At 37.5% G+C, this 6,562-nt stretch overlaps 1 long non-coding RNA gene across 1 annotated transcript; it reads right to left on the bottom strand.

Moving 5' to 3' along the window:
• Nucleotides 1-1,665, bottom strand: LOC149751498 (uncharacterized). The gene is made up of 4 exons (XR_016398121.1): nucleotides 1,508-1,665; nucleotides 1,261-1,409; nucleotides 856-933; nucleotides 1-153 (listed from the first exon to the last, which is right to left on the bottom strand). It is a non-coding gene; the product is annotated as an uncharacterized LOC149751498 (long non-coding RNA).
• Nucleotides 1,666-6,562: the final 4,897 nt, after the last annotated feature.

The following is a 6,562-nucleotide window of genomic DNA, read 5'->3' as shown; positions in this document are numbered from 1 at the left end:
CAAAGATAATAGAGAGATAACAAAGAACTTTGTTTATTCCTTTTGCTTATACAAAGATGACAGAGATATTGGTTGCCAGTAAGTGTCACCTCCTTGCTGCCTGTAACCCACATTATCAGGCAGTCCTCCCACAGTAAGAGTGAGTGATCCGTGCTGTCAGAATATCCAAGGAAGTGACATGAGTGAATTTTCCCTCAAAAAAAATATTTATTTGAGCTTCAGAGTTTTGTTAGTATGAAGGTTAAAATAACTCACAGTATCACTAAAACCAGCAAGACATGGACGAAAGAATTCACGCGAGATTTTGCAGCATAGTTCTACGCATCTACACCCATTATAAAAAAAATCGGACAGTACCGATGCTTTTTATTGCGTATACCGACGCTTTATAAAGCATCGCAAAAGTATTAGCAATGTTAGCATTGTAAAAAAATTTACCGACATTTGGAGAAAGCGTCGCTAACTGCCAACACTACATTTAGAGACGCTTATAAGCACCGCTAATTAGCAACGCTTCTAATAGTAATGCTTTAAGGCATCGTTATAATTATTTTTAAAAAAAAATAATTTAAAAGATGCATGATTAGTATAAACTGTTTACAATTTGGCCAAACTCTCCTCTCCTTCCCCTAAAACCAAACAGCCAGAGGCCCAGACACTGCCTTCAATATGCTATTGCAAAAGACAACACAGTATAAGACAGTTTTACTAAAGGCTATTAAAATCTCCTCTAACCTCGATAAACCATGTATAGAACCTAGCAGCATTATCCGTTGGCTCACCCAAAATTGGTAAATAAAAGAATAATTGTAGGGGAAACTGGAAAGAAAGAATAACATACAAATTACAACTCACATTGCCAAAGAAGAACAACTTCAATATCTTTTTCTTCATCTTCTCCTCGTATCCATCATCAACAGCTGAGTAATCATCCTATGAATAGTGGAGCAAACAAAAACGAGCCAATGATCAAGATCAAACCACAAATAATCAATCAAACGAGTCGGAATTCTCGACTCATCTAATAATATTCCAAGAAAAGACAAGGAAGTAGAAAAAGTCATACAAGATCAACAACTTTGAAGATGACCTTCTCATATCACACCCTTGCCTCCTTAGCGGAGATTGGTCAAGGCATGGATTTTTCAAGTTAGGGAAAAGAAATTGAAAAAAAGAAAATAAAAATAAAAGAAACATTTTTTTGAGAGGGAATAATTTCCAAGATAAAAAGTGCGGCGTAATCAAATCGAAGATCTTGACCTTAGCAAAGCCTTCTGCGGCGCCGGTCTAGGTGCCAAAGAAGATGGTGACCTTCTTTCTCCCACCATCAAGCTCGTACTCTGGCTCCTCCTCGACTGCCAGCGGCCGCGGGGGATTGATTGCCAGGTGGCCTTCTCGCCACCCGACCTCTACCAGAGAAGCAAGAGCACATAGTTGAATCCATCCTTTAAATTTCTCCAGAAACATGTAATAAAAAAGTAAAGGAGCTCTCGAAAGGTTTCTTCACCTGATACAGAGGAGGTGGAGGAGGGTTTCCTCACGAGAATATCCGTCAAGGAGCTCTCGGAAGGAGGCAGAGATTTCAACAATGGCGTGGTCTGCAACGATCCATCGAAGAAGAGAATAAAATGAGAAGCGAACCAGAAAGAGGCTATTTTCTGGAGTTGAGGAAAGAGAGGGGGAGAGAGCTCTTGATCTTAAGGGCTTGGATGCATTCGAGGAGGGGATCGATGCCCTCGATCCTCTCAGAGACGGTGGTGATCTCATCGGTCGGCTTAGAAGAGAAAGGATTTAGCAATAGTAGCAAAATTCACGAGAACAACAGAGAAAAAGAGGCGAAGCAAGAGGAAAGCACTTGTTGTTGTTGTTGCCGTTGTTCTGAGAGAAGGGATTCGGAGGTGCCAGAGAGAAGGTAAAGGGGGCTAGGGTTGGAGAAAGCAGAAAAGTTTGATGGGTTCTTCTAAAAAGGGGTTTGTTGTGTTGGCGTTTTAGGTCCTAGGCTGTTGTGTTGGCGTCTTAGGTCCTAGGCTTTCGTCGACGCTTACGAGTGTCATCTTAGGTCCTAGGCTTCCAACGATGTTTATAAGCATCGTCTTAGGTTAGTGTTTAGGCAGTGTTTAGTAGAAGTTAGTGTTAAAAGGAGGGGGTTAGTGCTTAGGAGTTCGACGACGCTTTTAAGCGCTGTCTGGTGCTTCCCCTCTTGGCCAACGATGACGCTTATAAGTATCGTCTCAAGTTAGTGTTTAAGCGGAGTTTAGTGAAAGTTAGTGTTAAGAGGAGGGGGTTAGTGCATAGGAGTCCGACAACGCTTTTAAGCATCGTCAACTCCTTTCTCTCCCTCCTTAGCCTCTGACGATGCTTATAAGTTTCGTCTAACAATTTGCTTTCCATGACCCCTGCCGATACTACTTAGAAGCGTCAGCAAATTTTGGCGTCGGAGTCAAAATTATCGATATTTCTATCTAGCGTCAGTATGTATATGTCGGCATTTTTTTTTTTGAAGATTGTTTAGGCCACGATGTGCAAATCCTTCAAAAAATAATCATGTCATCAGCTCGGGCTCGGTCCATTATCCCATTATGAGGTCCCCCCATAAACAGATCGGAGGAGCCCATTGGGACCACCTGGGACCTTGGAAATTATATTAAAAAAAAAAAATCCAGCATCCCACTGGTTTGAAAAATGACAAAGAAGAGAAGAAAAATAACAAAATAAGATAGGGTATGTCTAAAATATTGTGTGATTGTTATATCCAGGACTATCTGCGCACTTGGTATCATGAATTAATCTAGAGATCAAAAAAATTGACCTTTTTGCTTACCCTCCAATAATTTTACTAGACATATCAACCATATGCAATAGTTTTCGCAAAAAGTTGCCATGACAAATTTTAAAAAATAATCCAATGTTGCACCGCAATGATTTCAAACATCAGAAGGAGGAGAAGGATATGCCTTTGAAATTATCTCTTTTGTTGGGCAAAATCAGACACTATACTAATCAAGTCGTCCAATTTCTATGAGCCAATTATCGAGATGAGCATATAATAAATGCAGCTTTTAGGAACTAGACAATCTGATTGCCATGGTGCATGAGAGATGTATTTTTTTTTCTTTCGAGGATATATATATATGAAGTTCTATCGAACAAGGGCATAAATGAACTCTTGGCGTTCATGATCAAGTGCGAGATAGTTCTCTCCAATTTCGGGGCTGCAGTTTTAATTCTGGATCACAATCTGCATGTCACATTCGATTTAAAGATCTCTATTGAGTGCTACGCAAATAAGGTTGCCATGCGAACATGTGTTTGGATGCAATGGATACCTTGTGAATTCCACCAATCTCTCATCTGCCGCAGAAAATTCCATCATGCCTTGTGGAATTAATATTATGGCGAGCAATTCCAGGCCGTTCACAGTCCATGGAACTGTCAAGATTGAGTGAGACCTTCCAAAATGTAGTTATTTATAAAACAAATATAACAAATAAATAAATAAATGCTGTCATAATTTTATGGCCCATTATAAGGATCCAGATTCCAGAATTCATAAAATAGCCATTACAGGCTTGGACCAGTAGGAAACGTCACCTGCACCTGGCCCATATTACCCTGGCAACAAGGTCCATTACTTAAGCCCATGTTCCTCACATTTGTCATGACGGTAAGCAATTTGTTTGATGGGCTTAAGTCCAAAGAGACAGAATTCTAGACCCAGTAGCCCATGATACAGTATACTATAGTTCCTACGAATAATAGGGCTAAAAATAAATCGGCTTGGATCGGATATTGATATATCTATATATTTTAATCAATATGGATACAGATACGAATATTAAACGGATATCAAAATTAATATCCATATTTATTTTAAATAGACGTGGATACAAATCGGATGTTAAGCATATCCATATTTATTATAAATGGATACCAAAATGAACTGGATATTGAACATATCCATATTTTTTATTTAAATAGGATATAAATTGGATACTTTTTTGGATATTAATCAAATTTGAGTAAAATTCAATCATGAAAATTAACAATAAAGATATGATCATAAAGAAAATATTCAATTTTAAAAAATATAATTCTAATAAGCATTTATCAATAATAAAAACTGACAATTTATAAAGGATATACCACTAAAGGTTGCTTGTCGCCAAAATAAACCGGATCTATGAAACCTCTAAGGCATCTCATGGTTGTGGCCGGTTGCAATCACTGAGTGGCAACTAGGAAATGGAAAGAACCTTTGAAACTTTAGTTGTTTGAAGATGACGAAGAAGAAAGAAGGATGAAATTAATAGACGAATGAGAGGTTTGAGCCTTTCAAGCATGCGAAGTGATTCAAAGAATTTTATTCAAATCAAGTATTCTGTATTTGGATTATTATTTTAAATGACGATCATCCGATATTTAGATTTTTTTAGTTTACATTTAGTTAATCACTTAATTGGTTCTTTGATTTAACTTAACTTAAACTTCTTCTTTTTACTTACTCTTATTATATAGATATTCAGATCCAGATCCGAATCTGAAAAAATCATATTGTATCCATATCTGAAATTTTTTTGAATAGACTATTCAAATTTGTATCTAGACCCGATCGAACCAAAAAACTAGTATCTGAATCCGATCCAAATTATATAGGGAAACAAATACAGTCAGATATAATCCGACCCACTTTCAGCCCCAACGAATATAGATAGGTATAATATTTTTACAAAAGAAATGCATGACATCTAATAAGAATATTGCTTTATCCTTTATTTTTTTTGTTTGGCATACAAAATCTACTGCAGCTGCTAAGAGTGAAGGAGACCAAGATAGTTTTTGACCCAAAATGTTGGTACCTCTCCTCTATTCAAAAGAATGCATGGATACAATATAGATTTGTTGATAAGGAAATTTTTTAATATTAGTTCATTTTCTAAATGCATAATAAATTTTCATTTCAAAAAATATTGTTTTTGATGCAAGCTTACAAGAGAGTACAATATATCAAACATGTTTGTTAAACGGCATTATCATGAACACTAACAAATGGGGATTTATTCGCTATTAGCTTTACTAATGCAACAAATAGAAACATTGCAACATAAAACTCGAAATCAATAAAATAATTGTGAAAGAGGCAAAGCAGCTATAAAGAAGGCAAAGAATAAATTGTGATATTCTTAAAACCAGAGCAATATTGTAAGCATGGACGAAAGAGAGGGAAAACTAGAAACATCAATATAATCGGGCCTTATGGGCCAATGTGTATGTCAAAGCCCATCCAATAAGCATACGTGGGCGCTTGAACCAGCTAATGCATGCATTCATGCATGCATGCATCCATCCATATATATAATATATATGCGCTTCCACGATTTTCGTCCCCTACAATGACGCCAGTTATCCTCATCACCACGGATGCTAAACGCCACGTGTCTACAATCGCTAGCTCGAGACACACTTTAATTATTCGTATGCTCTCCTTTCCTGGTCAAACTTACCGTTTCGCCTACACCCATCCGGCTAAGCGAGCCGACGGCTGAGATGGCTCACCGTCTACTCCCGGTCACCCAAGCGGTGCCGGTCAGTCAACTGTTTCGCTCCAGAAGCAAATGCCCGGGTCCCCACGTTAGTCAGCAACGGTCTCGGTTTTCCTTTTAATAAGGAGCAAAGCCTGACTTACCCTTCCAGAAAAGAAAACCACGTGCATGCAAAAAACGATACCGGGCCAGAAACCAGCCCATGTCCTTCGCTCTCCAATCAAAGGTTAAAATAACTCAAAATCATTTATCTACAGTATTATACAGTGATAGGCACTGTTTGGTTGGTATTCCCAATTTTTGCCCAATAACTGCACCAACTAGATAAAATAGAATTTTTTATTTAATAAATAGTAATATGGTTATGTGTATTGTGATAATTAATATTTTACTCTTTAATAATTTTTAATTGCACGGAATATGAGCAATGATGTTGGTCATATTTGTTGTATCTATGTAGATAGATGTTGCTGCTGGAATTCGAATTGAAAAATTGAAGTTGGTTGATAATTGAGGTGAAGAGTTGAAGTTTGTAACGAAGCTCCAAGCGTGATACTTGCTGGAGAGTTGGTAGAAGCCGATATTGGTAAATAAACTTGAGCTCAAGTTGAACAATGGCTCGCCGATTTGAAAATAAGAAGAAGAAACAGGTTGGTTGTCGGAGTTTGTCCAACAAGAGATCTTTTGATGATTAACTTAACTGGATTCTAGGGACATAGGAAGAGTTTGAGAGAGAGACAAAAATTTTGAAGAGAAATATTATTTACAAGATGGTCCCCAGGTTGCCTATATATAAAAGAGGGTTCAGTAATGACTACCAAGTCATGCATATGGGTAGAAATTAACTACAGGTTCTAAAAGATTGTAATCATTGCTTGATGGCATTAACAATCCTTAAATAGACTTCAATGAGAGACAAATGACATTTTTCCACTGCTAAGTTCCACCCATCCAACACCTCGTCCAAGACTAAAGGGAAATTTATTTCGGTACTAGCACAGTTAGGATGATGCCGACCTACA

The sequence above is a fragment of the Phoenix dactylifera genome, chromosome 12, assembly GCF_051530095.1.
Source record: "Phoenix dactylifera cultivar Ajwa chromosome 12, Ajwa_hap1_PhDact_Kaust_v1.1, whole genome shotgun sequence".
Lineage (NCBI taxonomy): Eukaryota > Viridiplantae > Streptophyta > Magnoliopsida > Arecales > Arecaceae > Phoenix > Phoenix dactylifera.
This window is presented reverse-complemented; position numbering and strand designations above follow the sequence as displayed.